General features: G+C 48.8%; 1 pseudogene; it reads right to left on the reverse strand.

The window, feature by feature from the left end:
• Nucleotides 1-1,392: 1,392 nt before the first annotated feature.
• LOC129489832 (large ribosomal subunit protein uL29-like) lies at nt 1,393-1,839 on the reverse strand (annotated as a pseudogene).
• Between the last annotated feature and the right edge of the window lie 4,131 nt (nt 1,840-5,970).

A 5,970-nucleotide genomic window follows, 5' to 3' on the forward strand; every position in this document is an offset into this window, starting at 1 on the left:
CTCAAGCAATCCACCCGCCTCAGCCTCCTAAAGTGCTGGGATTACAGGCGTGAGCCACCACGCCCAGCCAAGATTCGGCCTAATTTTTTTTTTTTTTTTTTTTGAGACGGAGTCTCGCTGTGTCACCCAGGCTGGAGTGCAGTGGCATGATCTCTGCTCACTGCAAGCTCCACCTCCTGGGTTCATGCCATTCTCCTGCCTCAGCCTCCTGAGTAGCTGGGACTACAGGCGCCCGTCACCACACACCGCTAATTTTTGGTATTCTTTAATAGAGACGGGTTTTCACCGTGTTAGCCAGGATGGTCTGGATTTCCTGACATTGTGATCTGCCCACCTTGGCCTCCCAAAGTGCTGGGATTACAGGCATCAGCCACCTCATCTGGCCTTTTTCTTTTTTTTTTTTTTTTTTTTTTTTTTTTTTTTTTTTTTTGAGACAGAGTCTCACTCTGTCGCCCAGGCTGGAGTGCAGTGGCGCGATCTCGGCTCACTGCAAGCTCCGCCTCCCAGGTTCACGCCATTCTCCTGCCTCAGCCTCCTGAGTAGCTGGGACTACAGGCGCCCGCCACTGCGCCCGGCTAATTTTTTGTATTTTTAGTAGAGACGGGGTTTCACCGTGGTCTCGATCTCCTGACCTCGTGATCCGCCCGCCTCGGCCTCCCAAAGTGCTGGGATTACAGGCTTGAGCCACCGCGCCCGGCCTTTTTTTTTTTTTTTTGAGACGGAATCTTACTCTGCCGCCCAGGCTGGAGTGCACTGGCACGATCTCTACTCACTGCAACTTCTGCCTCCCAGGTTCAAGCGATTCTCCTGCCTTAGCCTCCCAAGTAGCTGGGACTAGAGGCGCGGGCCACCGTGCCTGGCTTTTTTTTTTTTTTTTTTTTTTTTGAGCCAGAGTCTCGCCCTGTCACCCAGGCTGGAGTGCAGTTCTGCGATCTTCATTCACTGCAACCTCTGCCTCCCGGGTTCAAGCAATTCTCCTGCGTCAGCCTCCAGAGTAGCTGGGACTACAGGCACATGCCACCACACCCAGCTAATTTTTTTGTATTTTTAGTAAAGAGGGGGTTTCACCATGCTGGCCAGGCTAGTCGCAAACTCCTGACCTCATGATCCATCGGTTTCGGCCTCCCAAAGTGCTGGGATTACAGGCATGAGCCACTGCGCCCGGAGATTTGGCCTAATTTTTAAAGTAACCTGGAGCACAGAAAATGTTTCTGCAATTATTAATCTACTTTTTTTTTTTTTTTGAGAGATGGTCTCACTCTGTCACCCAAGCTGGAGTGCAGTGGCATGATCATGGCTCACTAAAGCCTCGACCTCTTCGGCTCAAGTGATCTTCCTGCCTCAGCCTTCCAAGAGCTGGGACTACATGCATGCACCATCGTGCCCAGATAATTTTTCTTTTTTTTTTTCTCAGCCACCTGTGCTTTATTGACAACGCGCACCTCAGGCCTTGACCGCGTACTTCCGCAGTGGGTACAGCCGCTCCTTCCGCTGCTGCTTCTTGGTCTTCAGGTTCTCCTCGTGCTTGTTGAGCCGGCGGCGCATGGCGCGTGTCTTCTTAGGCCGCAGGTCAGGTCCAGGGGTTTGTACTTCTTGCCCTTGTAGAATTTCCTGAGGTTTTCTTTCTGAGTCTGGTTAATAACTGTGAGAACACGGGCAATGGATTTTCGGACGACTCGGATCTTAGGGAGCTTGGAGGCCGCACCTCCTGTCACTGGCGACGCGCAGCTAGGACAGCTCCATCTTCAGGTCGTCCAGCTGTTTCAGCAGCTCCTCCTTCTTCCCGCGAAGATCTCGAGCCTCGATCTTGGCCATTGCTGCACAGGCCGCCGCCGCCTCCGCCGCTTCCCGCTGCGGGGGAAAGAGCTACTTTTTTAGTTCTTGTAAAGACAGGGGTCTCACTATGTTGCCCAGACTGGATTTGAACTCTTGGGCTCGAGAGAGCCTCCCACCTTGGCTTCCCCAAATGCTGGGATTACAGGCTTGAGCCACCACACCTGGCCTCACGTATTTTGACATATAAAACACCAACGATTTTTTTAAGGAGCTGAACAAACGAGTAATTTTTAAAGAAAAAAGTAGTGGAAGTGTCTAGTACAACCAAAATCGGAATCAAAGTCAGCAGTTAAACATTCCAGGCTGGGCACAGTGGCTCATGCCTGTAATCTCAACACTTTGGGAGGCTGAGGCAGACGGATCAATGGAGGTCAGGAGTTCCAGACCAGCCTGACCAACATGGTGAAACCCCCGTATCTACTAAAAGTACAAAAATTAGGCCGGGTGTGCTGGTTCATGCCTGTAATCCCAGCACTTTGGGAGGCCAAGGGGGGCAGATCACCTGAAGTCAGTAGTTTGAGACCAGCCTGGACACCATGGTGAAACCCCATCTCTACTAAAAATACAAAAATTAGCTGGGCACGGTGGAGGGTGCCTGTAATCCCAGCTACTTGGGAGGCTGAGGCAGGGAGAATCACTTCAACCCAGTTGGTAGAGGTTGCAGTGAGCTGAAATCATGCTACTGCACTCCAACCTGTGTGACAGAGTGAGACTCCATCTCAAAAAAAAAAAAAAAAAAAGGGACAAAAAAATAGCCAGGCGTGGTGGCACATGCCCATAATCCCAGCTACATGGGAGGCTGAGGCAGAAGAATCGCTTGAACCAGGGAGGCAGAGGTTGCAGTGAGCCGAGATCACACTACTGCACTCCATTCTGTGAGACAGACCAAGACTCTGTCTAAAAAAATAAAATAAAATAAAATTTCATTTGCAAGTCTGAGTTTGGTAAGAAGAGTGAACTGTGGGCTGGGCGCGGTGGCTCACATCTGTAATCCCAGCACTTTGGGAGGCCAAGGCAGGTGGATCACGAGGTGAGGAGTTCAAGACCAGCCTGGCCAACATGGTGAAACCCCATCTCTACTAAAAATACAAAAATTAGCTGGGCATGGTGGTGCATGCCTGTAATTCCCAGCTACTCAGGGGGCTGAGGCAGGAGAATAGCCTGAACCAGGACCCAGGAAGGTGGAGGTAGCAGTGAGCGAGATCATACCACTGCACTCCAGCCTGTGCTACAGAGAGAGATTCTGTCTCAAAAAAAAAAAAAAAAGAAGAGTGAACTGTGGCCCGGTGACCAGCACACAGCATTGTAGAGTTCATGGCATGCTCTCTGGGAAACTGTTTTAGCCAAAGTTGTGGCATCATCTCTGGCCATTCACTTTATTCAAAAGACCTGGCTCAAAATGACTATGGAAATCAACTCGCCTCAAAAGACAAAACCATTGCAGTTATAAAGATATTCAAAAGAAGGTAATTAAGGTTATTAGAAAGCAATGAATGGCCAGGCACAATGTCTCACGCCTGTAATCCCAGCACTTTGGGAGGCTGAGGCAGAATGATCACTTGAGGCCAGCAGTTTGAGACTAGCCTGAGCAACATAGTGAGACCCTGTCTCTACAAAATAATTCTAAAAATTAGCTGGGCATGGTGGTGTGAGCCTGTTGTCCCAAATACTCCAGAGGCTGGGATGGGAGGATCACTTGAGGCCAGGATTTGGAGGTTGCAGTGAGCCAGGATTGCACCACTGCTCTCCAGCCTGGGTGACAGGGAGAGATTTTGTCTCTAAAAAGGAAATAAAGGAAGCAAGGAAGGGCTTCTCCTCCAAATACTCCCACTTCATTTGGGGCAATTACAAGATTCCAGGAAACACGGAAAACCTAGCTTGAGTGCCTTTTTGGATGTGTGCTAATAGGAAAACAAATCTCATTAATTAACTCATAGACAGCTAAGAGGAAAGGATCTTAGGGGACGTGTGGTTTCACTCCCTAAATTTAAACATGAGGAAACTGGGTACCAAAGAGACGAAGTAACTAACCAGGTAGAGAGAGAAGAGCCTCTCTTACCACAAGGGGTCTCTCATTGAAAAACCAGCAAAACTCGGGGGGTGCGGTGGCTCACGCTTGTAATCCCAGCACTTTGGGAGGCCGAGGCGGGTGGATCACGAGGTCAGGAGATCGAGACCACAGTGAAACCCCGTCTCTACTAAAAATACAAAAAATTAGCCGGGCGTGGTGGCGGGCGCCTGTAGTCCCAGCTACTCGGAGAGGCTGAGGCAGGAGAATGGCGTGAATCCGGGAGGCGGAGCTTGCAGTGAGCCGAGATTGCGCCACTGCACTCCAGCCTGGGTGACAGAGCGAGACTCCGTCTCAAAAAAAAAAAAAAAAAAAAACCAGCAAAACTCATTCCCTGCCTGCATCCTCCAAGATCATAGCCCAACGTAGAATAGAAATGTCTTCACTTCAGAGGACAACCAGTTTGTCCTTTTGCCTTTTACATGCCTTTTTAGAAGCGGTATTTCTCAACTTCGTGTTTGTGCAAACTCTTTAGCACAAACTTCTGAGTTAAGAGACACTCCACTCTGTTTGCAATTGAGGGCAAAGGCTGGGATGCTTGGGCACAGCTCCAGGCTCCTTTCCCAGAAGTCTGGGGTGGCAGAAAAAAAGCATTAATTTTTCACACACTGAGTAGAGACTTGGCTCATCAAGTAGAGGTAAACTTACTCTTTTGTTCTTTTTTTTTTTTTTGAGATGGAATTTCGCTCTTGTTGCACGGGCTGGAGTGCAATGGCATGACCTCGGCTCACTGCACCCTCCACCTCCTGGGTTCAAGCGATTCTCCTGCCTCAGCCTCCCAAGCAGCTGGGATTACAGGCACCCACCACCACACCCAGTTAATTTTTGTATTTTTTTTTTTTTTTTACTTTTTAATTTAATTTTATTTTTGAGATGGAGTTTCACTCTTGTTGCCCAGGCTGGAATGCAATGGTGTGATCTCGGCTCACTGCAACCTCTACCTCCTGGGTTCAAGTGATTCTCCCTGCCTCAGCCTCCTGAGTAGATGGGATTACAGGCACCCACCACCACGCCCAGGTAATTTTATTTTATTTTATTTATTTATTTTTTTGAGACAGAGTGTCGCTCTGTTGCCCAGGTTGGAGTGCAGTGGCGCGATCTCTGCTCACTGCAAGCTCTGCCTCCTGGGCTCACGCTATTCTCCTGCCTCAGCCTCTGGAGTAGCTGGGACTACAGGCACCAGCCACCACGCCCGGAGAATTTTTTGTATTTTTAGTAGAGATGGGGTTTCGCCATCTTGGTCAGGCTGGTCTCAAACTCCTGACCTCAGGTGATCCACCCGCCTCAGCCTCCCAGAGTGCTGGGATTATAAGTGTGAGCCACTGTGCCCGACCACTGTGTGACAACTTTTAAGTAGCTGCTGTGTACTTAGTAAATTGATAGGTATAATTGTGTGTGCCAAGGCAGATCACTGCCCTTAGGACTTTATGATTTTGGTGAAAATCAAGAAAAACATACATAAAACCTTAATTTCACACTCTATGTAACAAATGTGTAGTATTACCTAGTGAAAACTGGCTGGTAAATAATGGGTAAGTTAAGACTTGGTGTAGTTAAGACTCAATTCAGCCGGACGCGGTGGCTCACGCCTTTAATCCCAGCACTTTGGGAGGCCGAGACAGGCGGATCATCTGAGGTCGGGAGTTCGAGACCAGCCTGACCAACATGGAGAAACCCCGTCTCTACTAAAAATACAAAATTAGCCGGGCGTGGTGGCACATGCCTGTAATCCCAGCTACTCGGGAGGCTGAGGTGGGAGAATCTCTTGAACCTGGGAGTTGGAGGTTGCAGTGAGCCGAGATCGCACCATTGCACTCCAGCCTGGGCAACAGGAGCGAAACTCCGTCTCAAAATAAAAAACAAAACAAAAAAAAAAAAAAACAAAAAAAAGACTCAATTCAATGTTAACCCAAAATTTGTATTTCTAGGGAGCTAAAAATCTTGGGGATCTTTGGCAAATTCAGTATTTTTGGGAAGAAAGAAGGAAGGGAGGGAGGGAGGGAGGAATTTTCAGGATTGAGTTGCATTTACTGCCAGTCACTATTAACCACAGTCTTCTATAGAGA

This window comes from Symphalangus syndactylus, chromosome 9 (genome assembly GCF_028878055.3).
Source record: "Symphalangus syndactylus isolate Jambi chromosome 9, NHGRI_mSymSyn1-v2.1_pri, whole genome shotgun sequence".
Classification (NCBI taxonomy): Eukaryota; Metazoa; Chordata; class Mammalia; order Primates; family Hylobatidae; genus Symphalangus; species Symphalangus syndactylus.